The following is an 11,359-nucleotide window of genomic DNA, read 5'->3' on the forward strand; positions in this document are numbered from 1 at the left end:
GTCTTTTTGTTTTTCTTTCATAATATTGACATTTTTGGAAAATGCAGGTCTTTTCTGGTAATAGCATGTTCTTTAATTTACATTGTACCTGTTAGTTTTTGCTATGTGGTAAACCACCCCCAAACTTAGCAGCTTAAACCAAAAATTTATTAAAACATAAATTTATCATTTCTCACAACTTGGTGGGTCACCTAAATGATTCTTTTGGTTTGGGCCCTCCTGACTGGGACCGAATGCTCTAGGATATGCTCTCTCACATGTCTAGCAGTTGGATATGAGCCAGGGGGCTAAGGGCGACTTAGCCATGTATCTTTCATCATTTGCATTAGTGAGCTAACCTGGGCTCACACACACACACACGGTGGTGGTGGTCATAGTCTTGGAGCTCAGCAGAGGAGCAAGCCCCAGCGCATAAACGTTTTGCAAGCCTTTGCTTGCATCGTGTTTGTTCACGTCCCGTTGGCCAAAGGAAGTCACAAGGCTCGGAGTCAGTGTGGGAGAACACTCGCATGGATCATGGGTAGAAAAAGCAGCATAATTTGTGACCATTTTTATAATCTACCACAGCAGCTAAACACAAGGGATGACATTTGTTTAAGGAAGAAAGAATACGCTATTGATGGAAGAAATCGGGAGAAAAGACAAAAGCCTCCAAAACAGTGAGGTATGAACACTTAAATTTATAACCTTGAAAGAATATGAAATCCAAGATGCCACACTACTGTGGGAAAAGGGCTTGTAACACAAGGGGCCTCATAAAGGGTCTGTTACCCTGCTTTTTTTGTTGGTCCAGGGGACAAATTTAAAAGCCTATAAAGGAATTGTAATGGTCACTCTCTGAAGCCACAATGCAGTGAACACAAATGCTAAATGATGGAGAATTCTGTGTAGAGGAATAGGTCCCTATTGTAAGATAAATGAGAGAGGTGACGAAGAGTCACTGAGGATCTTTCTACCTCTTGGGGCAGGGACAGGGAGGACCGAGACCGTGAGAAAGATGGGGGCCTATGCCCACTTTATAAGCAGCAGCACCAGCTCCTCCATTATTGCTGAGTGCTGCCAGGCAGCGGTGGAGGCCCTGGAACACCAAATTCACCATCTTTTCCTCCCAAGAAAATATGGAAACCTAGACTTAAATGTGAAATTGCCAGACTGTCTAAATGTTGGTTTAAGTATTTTTAAGAGCACATGCACATGCTAAATTAGGCTCAAGAACATGAGTTTGAAAACTCAACTTTTGTTTGTTTATTTATTTACTGAGAGAGAGAGAGAGAGAGAGAGAGAGAGAGAGAGAGAGAGAGAGAGAAAGCATGAGCGGGGGAGGGAGAGGGGGAGAGGAAGAGAGAGAGAATCCCAAGCAGGCTCCTGGCTGTCAGTGCAGAGCCTGACATGGGGCTCAACCTCACACACCATGAGATCACGACCTGAGCCAAAATCAAGAGTCAGACGCTTAACCGACTGAGCTACCCAGGCGCCCTGAAATCTCAGCTTTTCTAACCTATAATAAAAAAAAAAAATCAAACTTCAAGAACAGAAAGATTTTAAATTTTGGATAAATGAAATTCTTATCCAATCCCCTTAGGCACAGTATCTCTCTTAACCTGTGACTATGTAAAATGTAACTTTATTCATGCTCAATAACTACAAGACTTACGATCACATATATAGCATGGATACACCTTTATGCTCAATAACTATCATCTTCAGCATGAAATATCATATACAGCATAGATGATTGAACATTGTAGTACTGGCATATGCAGACATTCGAGAGGTAATGGAAAACTGACAAAGAATAAAACCATGGCACAATTTCTGAAATCAAAGGCCTGAATTTATTTCTTACTTAAGTAAGAGAGTTTCACTGGTCAGGCAGCTTTGCTCCCTGAGCAAAACAAGAAGCTGATTTAGGGGATGGGTCTGTTTTGAGGTTACATTGTCAGAGAGGACAGTAGTCAGTCTTAGAAACAAGTTCAAAGTCAGCAGCTTCCCATTACATGAAGGTAAAAGTGTGAGACTGACACCGATTGGCTGGCTTTCAGAAAGATAAGATAAGGCAGATAGGACAGCTTTATTTCTGGTTCTGGGGTTGGACTGTTACCATGGCTAGAGAAGGGGCTATCTTTCCCTAAGAGTATGAGGGCTCTTTGTGAATTATTGGAATTAATTGTATAGAACTAACGTGGGGCACTGCAAAGGTTACATTGGCGGCATGGCCTCACACGGCCACAGATGCTATTTCACAATGGGCTATGAGCTTATTACCACAAGGGGCATGGCTCCTCTGTGAGGTCAAGGCTGCCCAAGTAGAAAGTCAGGGCCACTTCTCATGGCAACCTAAGAAGAGCTCTGTCAATGTACACAGGGGGGGATCTTGCTTCTCTGAAAAGTGATGTTCCTACCTTCATGAACTACAAAACCATTAAGTGCAAAAAATGGTATTTCGTTGAAAGCATAGTCTCTCTGATTGCCCCAATACCAAGATAAAAGGGGAGAATAAGAGAAAGCATGGGATGCTGAAGAGGAACAGAAGGGGAAAGAAAAAAAAAGAAACCAAAGTAAAGGTAGTTTTGTGTCTTATTACAACTACATTTGGAATCAGAGAACAGATTAAAATTCAAGCAGCTGAATAGTGCTCATTTTTTATATACTTCTATGAAAGACTTTAACTCCCATGATGACTTTTTTCCCCTTATTAATAGTATATCCCTAGCTTCAAATAAATTGGGTTATTCCTTTATAAATATGAAGCCTACATTAGATCTTAAATGAGACTCCCCTGTCCTGGCTTCTCATGTAAAGAGGGTGGCAGGGAGCCTTAGAGAATTGGAAGGTCTCCAAAAAGGGCCATAGGGGGTGAGTAAGACAAGAAGAACCTTGCTGGGTGTTCAGTGCCAAATGACAATGCCATGTATTTCAGTCAGTCTTACATCTGTCTGACCCTTGCAGTGGGAAATCTGTCCCTCCTTTCCACAAAACTTATGGGGTGCCAGGAATGCCTTTAAAGCTATGTAACAAGAAAATGTGTTGTTTCCCATAACTGCTCATTCATCCATCCATTCCACAGACATTGATCAGTTTTCAAGCCATAGGCTTCAGAGTAAAATAAAATTCATCCCTGTGCTCGAAGCACCACAATCTTAAAAGGAAAGAAAGACACAGATACATTTATACACCAGGTGAGATAGGATCAGCACCTGAAGGAGGGAGGTATTTGAATAAGTAACACTCCTCCTGTGGGTATTGGGAATTCACTGAGGTGACATGTGAACTGGATCTAGAAGGAAGGGAAAAGGTTTCAAGGGATTTATTAGACATTCATTCTGGGTAAACCATGGGATAAAGGTTCATGGTGGGAAATGGAAATTTAAAAGTTAGTCTGGCCATGGATCTGTCAATAAATTCTTAGTTATGGCACCAAAAGCACAAACAACAAAAGTAAGAATAGGTTCATTGGACTTCATCAAAATTAAAACTTTTATGCACGAAAGGGCACTATCATTAAAGTAAAAAGACAACTTGCAGAATGGGGGAAAATACTTGCAAATCATACATTAAAACCTTGGTTTGTGAGCATAATTTGTTCCGGAAACATGCTTCTAATTCAAAGCACTTGTATATCAAAGCAAATTTCCCCATATGAAATCATGGAAACTCAGATGATTCGTTCCACGACCCCAAAATATTCATATAAAAATGATCACAACACTGTCATATAATACAAAATAATACATAAAATACAAAATAGAAAGAAAAATAAACAAATTAACCTTCACTTACCTTTGAAAACCATCGTGGCTGGTGTGAGGGAGACAAGAGAGAAGAGGGTTACTGTGTAGGATGACTTTCACTCTCACTAACGGAATCACTGCTATCTATTGGCTCAATGGAATCTTTTTCTTTTCATGCAACTTTAACAAAGAACTTATCCAATGACGCTTGCTTTTGCCTCCTTTTGAGGATTTCTCAGAAATGTGACAATGCATTGTCGTGAAAGAGATTCCTCGCTCGCACTGCTGCAGCCTTATTTGGGTGGTGCTTTTCTACACAATTTCGCACTGCTTCCCACATTTCACACATCTCCCTAATCTCGCTTGAAGTGAGGGATTCCTCCACCTTTTTCCCCTCCTCCTCTGCAGACGAGATCTCCTCTGTAACCTCTTGCTGTAGCTCTCGATGCAGATCCGTCAGTTCGTCAGTGGTCAGCTCCTGGCCATGTTCCTCCACCAGCTCCTGAATGTTGTCCTTGTTCACCTCCACGCCCCTGGCCTTCCCCAAGGACACACTTTTAGTGACAACTGGCAGCTCCTGTTCATGAGCAAGCCCCTCTACGTCATGCCCAAGAACACATTCAGGCCAGTTTTCTCTGAGCAGAATTGAGGGTTCTCTTGGTGACCCATCCCTGGCTTTATCCATGATCTGAGGCAGTTCACGATGTTGAAATGATCTTTCCAAAACTCTTGGAAGGGAAGATTTGTTCCTTCCTTTGGTCGCCTCAAAGCATTGCTGAAATAATGCTTTGGTGTAAAGCTTTTTAAAGTTCAAAATGACCTGCTGATCTGTGTGCTGAAGGACTGGAATGGTGTTGGGAGGAAGGAACTTGACCTTAAAAACTCAAATTCCTCCAGGAAGTGGTCCTCAAAGCCTGGATGATAAACAGGAGCATTATCCATAAGCAGCAAGGCTTTGAGTGGCAGACTTTCTCCTAAAAGGGATTTCGTCACTGCAGGACTGAAGGCCTCGTTGATCCACTTAAGGAACAAGATACGAGTCACCCAAGCCTTGCTGTTGGACCTCCACATAACGTTTAACTGGCTCTTCTGCACCTTGCATTTCTTGAAGGCCCGTGGATTCTCAGAATGATAGACAAGCGGGGGCTTCACTTTAAAATCCCCGCTTACATTAGCACAAAACAGGAAGGTGAGATGGTCTTTCATGGGCTTGTGACGGGGCACTGCTTTCTCTTCTTCTGTAATGTAGGTCCTCTTTGGCATCTTTTTCCAAAAAAGCCCCATCTCGTTGCAGTTAAACACTTGCTCCAGCAGGTACCACTCAGAAACCAAGAGCCTCTGGAACTTGGGAGTGAACACCTCTGCTGCCTTAGTGTCTAAACTCGGAAACTTTCCATGCCTCACAACACTATGGATGATACTTCCCTCTTAAAGTTATCAAACCACCCCCTACTTGCCTTGAAGCCTTCTTTGTTTTCTCTTGACATACCTGGCAGTTTACTTATGAGGTCGGCATACAAGGCCTTTGCCTTCTCACACATAAAGTTCTCAGTCACAGCATCACCTGCTAGTTGCTTGTCATTTATCCAAACCAGAAGCAACTTTCTACATCTTCTAGAACATGTGGCCATTGCTTTGATATTCTCATGACTCCTTTTGCTGCATCTAGTCCCCTTTTTTCGTCTTTCTTCTTTAATGTTGTACAAATGGTTGATGTAGACTTCTTATGAAATCTTGCAATTTTGGCCACTTGCATACCTTATTTGTACTTCTCGATGAATTCCTTCTTAACTTTCATTGTAATCATCTTCTTCTTACCACCTTTCTTTTCAACCTTTTTCTGTATGGGGGCCATTGTATATGCCTGCACAGATGTTGACTCCAGCACATTAATAAACTCTTGTCACAGGCTGTATTTAATGTAACTGGCAATAAGGCAGCAGAGGAAAGGGTCTGTATCTGCAGGCAGCTTGACCTAGAATGAAGCAGAGCATTCCTAAGCTTACTCTTGTCTGGAAAAGCAAAGGACTGGCCATGGGTGCTTTGAAGGGACAGAAAATACACCAGTGCCAGTTGTGGGCACCTTCCAATGTTCTGAAAAATCACTGATTTCTGCCAAACACCGTGGCCTAACACCGTGGCCTGACCTGACACCAAGAGTGGGAGAGGATCTTCCACAATCCCGCAGTGAGACAGAGAGAGAAGAACCACTGGCTCAGTTGTGATCATGTGACATTCGGCATCATATACTACTCGGATTGCAAGACGTCACTCATTTATCAAGTTACAATTTATTCGAAATGTTTGCTCATTCTGCATAACACTCACACAAGTTACTCACAATCCAAGGTTTTACTGTACCTAAAAACAGTCTTATGTCCAGAATGTAATTAGAACTCTTAGAACATAATACAAAAAGAGGATCCTAAGGGCAAATGAGCAAAAGGCTTGAATAGACATTTCCTCACAAAAGATACACAAATGGCCCATACGCACATGAAAAGGTGCTTAATATCAATGGTCATTAAGGAATTGCAAGTCAAACCCACAAGGAGATACCACTTCACATGCACTAGGACGGCTATAATCAAAAAACAGAAAATAACAAGTGTTGGCAAGGATGTGGAGATATCGGAACCCTCATATGTTGCTGGTGGGAATGTAAAATGGTGTAGCCCCTATGTAAAACAGTGTGGTAACTCCTCAGAAAGTTACAAATAGAGTTACCATATGACCCAGCAATTCCAATCCTAGGTATCTACCCAAAAGAATTGAAAGCAGGTATTCAAATAAAAACTTGTGCGCCAATATTTATAGCAGCACTATTCATGATCACCAAAAGCTAGAAACAACTGAAAGGTTCATTCACTGATAAATGGATAAACAATATGTAGTACATTATACAATGGAATATTATTAAATAGCCACAAAATATATACCCTTACAGGGGTAATCTTAGGAAGTTTTTAAGAGTAACATAGCAGTTCAGTATTTGAGAAAGAGTCTGGGTAATTGTAAATAAATTACTGAAGGAGGAATGGTGACAGGGAGGTCAGATGCAAATGATTCAAGAGATGATGAGGGTTTGAATTAAGGCATGGCAGAAGAGGTGGAGAAAAGAGGCTGGCATGAGATAAGCTTTTTTTTAAGGTTTATTTTTTGAGAGAGGGAAAGTTGGGGAGAGAGGGAGAGAGGGAGGGAGGGAGAGGGAGAGAACGTGAGCAGGGGAGGGGCAGAGAGAGAAGAAGAGAGAGAATCCCAAGCAGACTGCCCCATCAGCACAGAGTCTGACGTGGGGCTTGATCCCATGAACTGTGAGATCATGACCTTAGCCAAAACCAAGAGTTGGATGCTCAACCAACTGAGCATCCAGGTGCCCCAAGATAAACTTTTGAAACAGAATGGGCAGAAGTTCACAATTGGCTATAATGGTGAGAGATTATAAGGAGTTGGGGACACAGTGCTGGTGGAAGGAGATGGTAGTGTTACGAACACTTAGTGATATATCATGCACACAGGTGTGAGGGGAGTCCTAATCCTTAAGCATCTGCACAATGGGGGAAGGTGTGCAGACAATGGATTAGAAGCATGATTGTGAGATCTGGGCAAAGACTGAGCATATATATATATATATATAATTTTTCTTTCTTTCTTTCTTTCTTTCTTTCTTTCTTTCTTTCTTTCTTTCTTTCTCTCTTTCTTTCTTCCTCTCTCTCTCTCTCTCTCTCTCTCTCTCTTTCTTGCTTTCTTAGACTGAGCTTTTAGAAGGCTAAGAAACAATTGCCTCTTTTGGCCAATCCCAAGGAAAGGGGGTCCATTCTGGGCCTATGCATTTCATCACTTTCCAGGTCAGTGATCATAAGTTTTTTCGAATGAACAGCAACAGTCTCAGAAGCTCTAAGAGTGAACCCTAACTGTGGCTACAGCTGGAAGAATAGTGCCAAAAAGACAATAATTTCTGGACATATAGAAAAAGTGAAGCAGGCTGGGGAGAATGAGCAAGGCGTCACTTGGGGTCATTCAGTTGGGGTCATTCAAGAGATGCAGAGTGCCTGAAACAGGGCTAGAAAGTCGGCAGGAGGTGCGGAAAGAAAACAACTGGTCATAAGTGGGTTTTCTGAGGTCAAACAGATGGGATTTAGTGAACGGATGTAGAGTGGTGAGAAAGATCATGAAAGGCCGGGCCAAACAAGTGGAAGGTGGAAGGCAGATTGTGGATACATGGGGAACAGACATGAAACAGGTCTCAAGCAGGCACAATCCTTGCTGGAGAAGATGAGCATATACTGATGTAGAGAGTTAGCTTTCTATAAAGAGAGTGAACAAGTGTAGATGTGATGGTTAAACCTCGGTGGGGACGATTAAAGAGAGCAAGATGGGGGAACCCTAGCCATGACGTGGGGAAAGGGCCATTCTGCCTAGAAGTGTCTCAGTGTGTAGAGGACGGTGGGTTGACCACACATGTCTACCGGAGAGAATCAAGGATGCCCTCCTGGCCCAAGCATTAGTCTGCATTTCTATCACTAAAGTATTGGAGTCATGCTTTCTTCCACAGCCAGCAATGTTCTATGGTCAAAGGCCCCATTAGGACAGTGGCACTCAGGCTTTTCTTGTTTTCTTTACAGGAGCATTTGCAGAGTGCATGACTACTACAGGACAGCATGTCAGCCAACAAAAGCGAACCAGCAGCTCCACCGGCCGCCCCATTTCTTCGGTGAAAAATGCCAGTTAAGTCCTCTGGCTGAGCCAGGAGAAAACAATGATTCAACGCAAGGCCCTTCACTTCAGAAAACATCGATACCAGACTCAATAAACCCTTATAAGATCAAACATTTTTGTGGTTCACAAGCACTGAAAGAGCAGTCCATCTGTCTCCACACACCAGGCCTGGCTCCTTTCAATTCATTGTTCAAACTGTAGCCAGAAGATGTGAACTCCGTTTTGTTATTTTTGGTGTTATTGCAGTGTCTAGCATTGTGTTTAGTAATAATTAGAGGTAAATAAATGTTTAAGTATTGAAAAAAATCAATTTTGATCTTTTACTCACCTTAACCCTTTAATGGCTCCTCACGACAAAGTCCAAATTGAATGTGGTTTGCAGGGCAGTGAATAATCTAGAACTGGCCTACCTTCCTGGAATCTGTTGAGACCACTCTCTTGTATTTCAGAGAGTGGTCTAAACCAAGCTTGCAAAGGCAGACTGGCATTAGACTGCTTGGTTTCCTATAAGTCACATTCAATGCCTCACTCCTTGATTGCAAAAGTCCAATGCCTCATACCATAACCCAATTCCACTCCTAGGAATCTCCTCAACATATGTTGTTGTTCACTAGAGCCACGCACAACAATGTTCACAGCAGCACTGTGTACCATCATTCCAAATGGGAAACAACCCAGATCATCCACATGAACATGAATAAATGTGGGATCCCCTTAAAGGTCAATACTGTGCAGCCATGAGACAAAAGTAACTACAGCTATATGCGACAACATGAATGAGTCCCACAAACATAACACCGGGAAGGAAAGCAGGTATAGAAGGCCAGGTGCTATCTTAGTCCAAGTATATAAAGTATAAAAATAGTCAAAAACGAAACTATGATGTTACAAGTTTGGACAGGGTTACCCTTCTGGAGAAGAAGGGCAGGTCCCTCTCTGGAATGGGACACAGGGAGGCTTCTAAGGGACAGGTAACACTGTTTCTTGATCCCAGCGAAAGTTGCATGGGTGTTTACTTTGTGAAAATGTGTCAATCTGCACACTTAGGATTTATGCACTTTTTCTGTCATACCACAATAGTTCACCCTTTTTAAAACTTCTCTGCCTTCATACTCTGCATCTCTCCTTTTGTCTAAGGAAATCTTTCTCTTCCAACTTTTAATATCACTTTCTCCAGAAGCCCTTTCCTGAATCCCTAGACTATTTTAGCTCATCCTGCTGTGTATTCAACGTCCCCTGTTGCTCACCTATCTTAACAACTCTCCACATTTAATTACAGCTACTTGTTTGATCAAGTTTTGCAAATTGGCTTTATATATCTTTTCAGGCACATTGTGAAAGTGCACGAATTTTAATAGAGGGCACGAGAAGGGAGTGAGATTTAATAATACTCTCCCAAGGGTGGAATATCAGCCCAATACAGTGTGAAAGATAGAAGGGGGAACCAGTTATCTATTGCTTTGTAACAAATACCCACAAACTCAGCAGCTTAAAACAACACACACTTACTCTCTCACAGTTTCTGTGCATCACAACCCCGGTTACAGACTAGTTGGGTCCTCTACTTCAGGGTCTCACAAAGGTACAATCAAGGTGCTTCCAGGGCTGTATTCCTTTTGGGAATCATAGGTCCTCTCCCAAGCTCACATGATCAGTGGCTGAATTTAGTTCTGCGCCACTGTAGAACTGAGACCCCCCCCACCCCCAGTTTCTCGTTGACCGTCAGCTGAGGGCCACTCTCTACTCCGAGAGTCCACCCATCTTGTCATACACTGACCGTCTGGCAGGCCTCTCAACAGGGAAGCTCCCTCAAGGCCAGCAAGGAAGAGTCTCTTGCTCTAGTAGGCTAAAGGGGACTCATATAAAAGAATTATGAAAATGAAACCCTAGTATCTTTGCCATATATTATCATCTAATCAAGAGAGTGACATCTCATCACCTTGGTCTTATTATGTTGGCTAGAAGCAAGTCCCAGGCTCTGCCTGCATTTAAGGAGGAGGTATTTTATACGGGTATAACTCCTTAGGGGCACCTTAGAATTCTGCCTTGCACAAACAGATAATATTTGGAGACTGAGGGAGATCTTACCAACCATCCCTCAAGTCCCAGAATATAGATGTGGGAATCAGCCTTCAAGATGGCACCCCATGATCAGACCCTTGTGTAATTCCCTCCTACAGTGAATGAGAATTGGTCTATGTGACCAACAGAAGTTGGTAGACATGATGACATGTGACTTTTGAGACTATATCATAAAAGACAATGCAGTTTCCACCTCTCTGTCACCTATTCTCAGAGAAGCTGGACACCATGCCATAAGGACACTAAAACAGCCCTTTGGAGAGACCCACATGGCAAAGAACAAAGATCTACTGCCAATAAGGTTGTTGGATTGAAAAAAAGAATGCCAATTCAACTTGAATTTCTGATAAGCAATGAATAAGAGTATAAGTATGTCCCAAATGTTGCAGACATTTGCAAAATTAGTTGTTGTTTAACTGAAATTCACATTTAACTAGGCACCCTGGGGTGTTTCTGTGTTTGTTTGTCTTCTGAGACCGTGCTAGCCCTACCTGCCAGCAGCCATATGAGTGAAATGGATTCCCCAGCCCAGTTTCAATCAAAACTTCATCTGGCTGCAGCCACAGCTGACCTCTTGATTTCAAGCTTGGGAGAGACCCTGAACCAGAACCTCCTAGCTAAGCTACTTCTGAATTCCTGACCCACAGAAACTGAGATCATATATGCTTGTTATTTTTTTATATATTTTTAATGTTTATTTTTGAGAGAGAGACAACAAGACAGAGAGGGACAGAGCGTGAGAGGGGGAAGGGCAGAGAGAGAGGGAGACACAGATTGTGAAGCAGGCTGCAGGCTCCGAGCTGTCAGCACAGAGCCCGACGCGGGGC

General features: G+C 42.6%; 1 long non-coding RNA gene across 1 annotated transcript; it reads left to right on the forward strand.

The window, feature by feature from the left end:
• Positions 1–386: 386 nt before the first annotated feature.
• Positions 387–8,776, forward strand: LOC128311557 (uncharacterized). Its single transcript, XR_008290019.1, has 3 exons — positions 387–664; positions 7,484–7,579; positions 8,360–8,776. It is a non-coding gene; the product is annotated as an uncharacterized LOC128311557 (long non-coding RNA).
• Positions 8,777–11,359: the final 2,583 nt, after the last annotated feature.

Source organism: Acinonyx jubatus, chromosome X (genome assembly GCF_027475565.1).
Source record: "Acinonyx jubatus isolate Ajub_Pintada_27869175 chromosome X, VMU_Ajub_asm_v1.0, whole genome shotgun sequence".
Classification (NCBI taxonomy): domain Eukaryota; kingdom Metazoa; phylum Chordata; class Mammalia; order Carnivora; family Felidae; genus Acinonyx; species Acinonyx jubatus.